Source organism: Trachurus japonicus, chromosome 15, assembly GCF_045865225.1.
Source record: "Trachurus japonicus isolate A0001 chromosome 15, Traja_1.0".
In the NCBI taxonomy this organism is placed as follows: domain Eukaryota; kingdom Metazoa; phylum Chordata; class Actinopteri; order Carangiformes; family Carangidae; genus Trachurus; species Trachurus japonicus.
Window position 1 is genome coordinate 27,902,590 of NC_140921.1, and position 6,213 is coordinate 27,908,802.

General features: G+C 45.5%; 1 long non-coding RNA gene across 1 annotated transcript; it reads right to left on the reverse strand.

The window, feature by feature from the left end:
• Positions 1 to 550: 550 nt before the first annotated feature.
• LOC146973868 (uncharacterized) lies at positions 551 to 4,153 on the reverse strand. Its single transcript, XR_015037691.1, has 3 exons — positions 4,054 to 4,153; positions 1,762 to 1,845; positions 551 to 1,450 (listed from the first exon to the last, which is right to left on the reverse strand). It is a non-coding gene; the product is annotated as an uncharacterized LOC146973868 (long non-coding RNA).
• Positions 4,154 to 6,213: the final 2,060 nt, after the last annotated feature.

The window sequence follows — 6,213 nt, forward strand, 5'->3', positions numbered from 1 at the left end:
TGTATTTTTTTTTTTGTCTTCAGGCAGTGAATGTGTGACAGGAAACAGGGAGAGAGAATGGGGGAGTATTTTTCCTACATGTAGGCAAACTGTAAAGAGACTAGTGAATATTAAAGCTGTGACCTCAGAAGATGAAGAAGTTATACAATATAACGCTGTACTTGCTGTGAATAATGTTAACCTGGATGCAGAGTCTGTGACTCTGTGTCAGTGGTCATCAGGGTATGACAGGAGCCTCAGCATCACCAATGACATTGATGCCTGTTAAGTCATGTAGCCTACTAATCAATAATCATTTGGGTGTGGATTTTTAATTGGAAATGTTGGAGCATAAAGTCGAGCACAGACCCTGATAACCAGCTTTAGCGTCACAATAGAATGTACACAAATAACCACTGAACAACTACTTTAGTTCATGGACATTTATTACAAAATCATAGATAGTACACACTCAAGTTCAGATAATTCAAAGGAATAAACAGTCCAGCCAGCATACACTCTCAATGGCTTAAAATGAGCGTATGGTGTGTGTGTGTGTGTGTGTGTGAGTTAGTAGAGAGGAAAGGAGAGAGAAAAGGGAACGACGGCTCAAAGGACCGATCGGTCACACTAGTCAAGGATGAACCCAATCTCGTACCCAATACCACAGTGAAAATAAAAGAACTGACGCTCAGGTATCCTCACTGGTCTTCTGACGCGGATACGGAGAATTGTGTTCAACATGTGACGTGACTAACAACTAGTTAATAACTAGTAAACATCCAGCAAAATCAGCACAATCAACGTAAATAGAAGCGTGCTTCCCGGCGCTGAAGAGGTCCGTCGACCTGATGGCGTCGGGGCGGCTGCAGCGTCCCACAGCGGGATAAACTGGTCGTCCTCTGGAAGGGTGGCAGAGAGGAGGGCCAGCTGAGTTAACTCTGATGACGGCAGGGTCCTCGGCGGGGTCCGTCGTCTCGTGAAGAAAGGCGATCTTCACTTCTGCGGCAGATGCGGGAGAGAGAGAGCGGCGGTTGCTCGGCAGTCTCCACAGGATCCGGGTTTTTCAGATGAAACTTGAGGCAGTTTACTTGTCCAGCAAGCTAAGAACGGCAGCCTAGGTCTTGAGTTCAAACGTTTGGGTTCCTCCCTTTTAGTAACTCGTTGCGTGAAGCCGGAGCTCCTTACAGCACTTTGTCACACGGGAAAAAAGCGTGGAGCGGTGCGTTGCCGCGGCAATTAAACCTTTGCTGACATCACAGAGGTTCTTGGGGTTTCCCCCAGGTGCTGACCAATGGGAGGCTGGTGTTTGAACATCTGGGTGGAATCACACCTAGGTGTGATTTACCGGACGTTTTGCTGCTGCCGCGCATTCTTTGTTCTCAGCTGGTTTTATGGTCCTTTGTTTGAAACATGTGGGTTGAGGTCCCAACACTTCCCTTTCCTTGGTTTGACAAACAGAAGTTTGTTCCTGTTAAAACAAAGTACAGAAATTTCAAACCAACTGAAATGAGCATCATTTTCTGTCTACATGCTCTAAAGCATTTACACCCTGGATCATACTCAAGTTGTTTTGAAATAAACATGGTAACATCCATTAATCATACATTTTATTTTTTCATCATAAATATTAAATCATAAGAAACCACAACGTGTTTTAGTCAATTCCACTTGACGAAAGACAGAAACACTGATCCTGAACCAGCTCAGGGCCACAGACCACCCTGCTGCTGTGAGGAGAGAGAGAGCAAGGCAGCAGGGATGGTCGTCACAGTAACATACCTTGCATCCAATTGCTGAAGAGCTGTCTCCCCTGGGCAGCTAATGTCTGATTCCTGAACCCCAGCTACTGAGAAGTCATCATCTCTGTGAAGATTACACAATCAGACAATACCGTCAGTGCACCATCAACATACATTTACCCTTTATTCATAGAGGACAAAACACAGAACTGTTTATATGTAGAAATAGACGTCTTGGTTTGGCAGTTGAAAGGAAGATGTTTTGACAGAACAAAAAGGCATAAAGATTGATACAGTATAAACTGTTGAGAAGATCCTCAGTTTTCCCCTATCCTCTCTGCATAGCATCTACCAGAGTATAGTCCATAGACAAGCTTGTAACATGATCAATAAAGCCTGGTTTATGCTTCTGCGGCGGACCCCTACGCCGTAGCCTGACGCGCACCTCCAAAAAATCCTGACTACTCGCGTTGACTCATCGCGTCGCAAACCGAAAGGACTTGGTCCCCTCAGAACGTCAGTGTGGTAAATTCACCCGTTCAGCCCCGACTGGTTGGACAGACCACCACCGCAAATGTCTTCCTCGTCGCCTGCGCTTCACCATTTGCAATAAAAGCGTTTGTTTTTCAGTTGCCATTGTTTACTGTGACCGGAAGCAACGCGTTCCTCGATGCATGCAGAACTTCGAATGCTCAACGACGGCATCGGGTGTACGCCGTCGACGCAACGCAGAAGCATACACTTATGGTAGCTGTGTTTTATTTTAGTGATGGTGGTTGTTGTAGTTGATGTTAACAACTCTGTGTGGAGTGCTGGACCTCCTAAGGTGAAGGACAGGTTTTATCCTCAGGCCATCATACTTCTCAAAAGATCTAATCACTAACATTTACTCAATGTCTGTCTAATGATATGGCAGATATCACTTTACATATATATATATATATACACATAGCAAATATATATATATATATATATATACACACATGTGTATATATATATATATATATATATATATATATATATATATATATATATATTGTATGTGCAATACTTTTTTCTTAAAGGAGAAGTAAGTGATATATTTGTGTTAATATAAGTCTTAAATAGTTATATCTTCCGACAGCAATCACTTACATAAGCCGTTTTCCCACTAAAATTAGCGGGTCGACGCAGGTTTTTTAAACGCGGGTCGACCCGCTAACAATCGGCATTTGGCCCCTTTCCCATTGACCACTGGGGGATCGGACAGAGCATAAACCAGTCGCCCCGCTCTCATCCGCGGTGCAAGAGACACACACAGCCATGCCACAGCCGCTCGCCGCGGTGTGTCCGTCCGCCGAGGCAGACTCTCTGGCTGGCTTGGAGCACCAGGACCGCGGAGGACAGAGAGTCTGCTGCGGCCGGATGACGGACGTCCGCGGCACAACACGTCAGTTAAACAGACTGTTGTTTCTTTTCTTTTCTCTTTTTCAATCGTTTTGGTCAGTGTTGTTTGATCTTTTGATCCCAGTCTCGGATGAGAGCAGAGCGGAGCAGAGCTTTGTTTTGGTATGTGATATGAGACGCGACCGGCGCGATGACGTAGCGTCACGTAACGTTCAGTGTCATCACGTAAATTAGCGGGTTGACGCGGGTCTGGCGTTCCCACTGCAAGCCGTTCGGAGCCGAGCCGATTAAAGGCGATTTTAACCCGCGTCGCTTGCCGAGTCGTTTGACCCGCGTCGACCCATTGCGCCTTTCCCACTGCCACCAAAAGCCGATTGTTAGCGGGTTTAAACAGGTTTTTTGGCCAGTGGGAAAGGGGTAATAGAGTGTTTGGACCGAAACACGGGTCTCTCAGTCCCTCTGCTCTGCTCTGAGCCGAGGAGAAAACATTTATCGTATCCTACAGTTTTTATCCAATGAGGAGAGAGAACGGCATGCAGGGCTGTGTGTGCAGCCAAGGGACGCCGTGAATGTGGTGACGTAGGGACGAGGACTGTTATGGTGCGTTCAAGGAAACTCGTATTTTTCCGACCGTGAAGTCGTACCAGTTCGATCTGGTACGAGTTCACCGGTCGGAAGTTACGAGTGGCCGTTATAGTGACTTTCACCGGTAAAACAGGTCGGAAAAACACGAGTGGGTTGCCTGAAACGCTACAAAGTCGTAAGTTGTGACTTGAAGCTGTAATTTACGATTTCAAAAGCCTGCCTGGAACGCAGCATTAGTGAAAACGACCGGACCACTTACTTCTGCTTTAAGTACCTCAAATAGCACTTTGAGGCACATAAAACAGAAAAGGCTAGATTCATATTCATAGCAGCAGCAGCAGCAGCAGCAAGTTGAACTCACCTGTGGACCGAGACTCAGAAACAAGAGTTGAAGCTGGCAGGGGAGGGGGGCTCATCAATCCGTGTGTAGACGTCGAGGTTGATCGATGCTTCTCATGGCTATGAAAACATAAATACACCACAGTTGTAAAACGTAAAGGCCAACATATGTACGTCTTTTTATCACAATAATAATACAGACACTGACGACTATGGTAGAGTAATATGTACTACTATACTATTAATGTAGACTACTATAATCTATTCAATACTAGCGTCACTGATCCGGGTCCATGCCTATGTTCCCACAGCCTTACTAACGGTCGCCACTCGCCAAATGCGACTAAAATATTCCCCTGGCGTGTAGCCCTCCAAGGCTACACGCCACGGGGACGGGTAGATGTTTGTCCCGCTTGTCCCGTGTTGTTGTTGTTGTTGTTGTTGTGTCGCACTGAAGTAGCTCCCCCGACGACCCCGCTGTAGAAAACAGTTGTAGCCTCACGCCAGTGTCACACGCGGACACCGCGGAAAGCGCAGCGCACCGGAGCCCTCCCTTTCACACCAGACTTGCATTTCTCCGCGCCGGTTGACAGCGCTTTTGCCCCGCAGCTGTGTGTGCGTGCGTGCCTGCCTATCTCTCTCGCGCTCACGGAGCTATAGACCAGAGATGAGGACTCAGTTTGCGACTCGAACTCGAGTTGCACTAAATCACACACAGAGAGACTTCAGACTTGACTTGGACTCGTGTTTTGGGACTCGTGAACAATCATTATTATTATTTTTGGCTCGTGCCAGAGTGCAGCCAAACACAAGAGAGAGGGACAGAGAGAGGGACAGAGCTCCTCTGACAGCGCAGTCAGCTGCGGGTGAGTGACAACTGACTGTGAACCGGCTTTTTTTTTTTTTTTTAATAGCCTATAGGCGGGCCGTCCGTACAGGTGAGGCACAACATTTGTTGTCTGGCCTTAACGGGGACTGCTGCATAACTGGTCTGGCACATATCAGGCTACTATAGGATTTTTTGTTTTTTTTTTGCTGCGAAATATGACTGAAGGCCCGTATGGAAGTCTGCACGGGTCGACACGCCCCCACGAGTTGACTGAGCTAATTAAAAATAATAATAACAGCAGTTCTCTCAGAAACATGCAGAGAGGCAGAGCAGCCTTGATTCTTTCTTGACTCAGAATACAGTTTTCCTTTAAAGGAAAGCTTTCATTGTGTGTTTTCTTCATATAGCATTGTAATAGCCTATTGAAAGTCATATAAGTCATATTTGCTAATAAAGGAGTGATAATAATACAGTAAATGCTTTTAATTTTTTAGATTTAGCTGTGCAGTATTCTTAGTAGACCGGATAGCAGCAGATGATAGAAGGGTCATTACAACCAGAAGAGACAGGAGACTTTTATTTTTTAGAGACTTTAGACTTGACTTGGACTCCTGACCAAAGACTTGAGACTTGATGAAGTCTCACCCCACAAAGACTTGAGACTTGGCTGGACTTGCAAAAAAAGACTTGTGAACATCTCTCAGAAAACAGAATACAGAATAGAATAGAAGGAGTGTTTCGTTTGTTAGTTTTGCAATGTTAAGGTTTCCCAGTTTGGAATGTTTTGATTATTCAATAAGATTACAATTTATTTGGCTTTGGCTTCTTTTCTGAGCATGTATTGCTATAAAATACTGTTACGTGTGGCCAGGAGGTGGGGCTCTGTGTGTGTGTTATCTCAATGAAAGGTGCTGAAACTGATGTATATGTAACGAAAAGAGGCAACTTATTCTTTGGCCGGTAAAAAGATTTTTTCATCTACTGGTCCCCTTGGCAGGTGAGCCAAAAAGTTAGTTTACAGCCCTATGCTCCCACAACATTATGTTCCCACAGCCTATGTTCCCACGTTTGAGATTTATCACATGGCGCATGCTCTGCTACGTGTGGAAAGATGTCTATGGGTGCTTTGTTATGGGAACATAGGGCTGTGGGAACAAAGGGCCTAATTTTCAGTGGGAAAAAAAGTTAGAAATGTGGGAACATAGGACTGTGGGAACGGATACATGCTGTCATTCCGACATCCCACCAGTCCAACATGCCATCATCCCACCATTCCGACAAGGCTTTATATAAGGAAATGTGACTTGCTTCTACTTCTCTGGACTCTATCTATCTGGCCTGTCTATCCTCTAC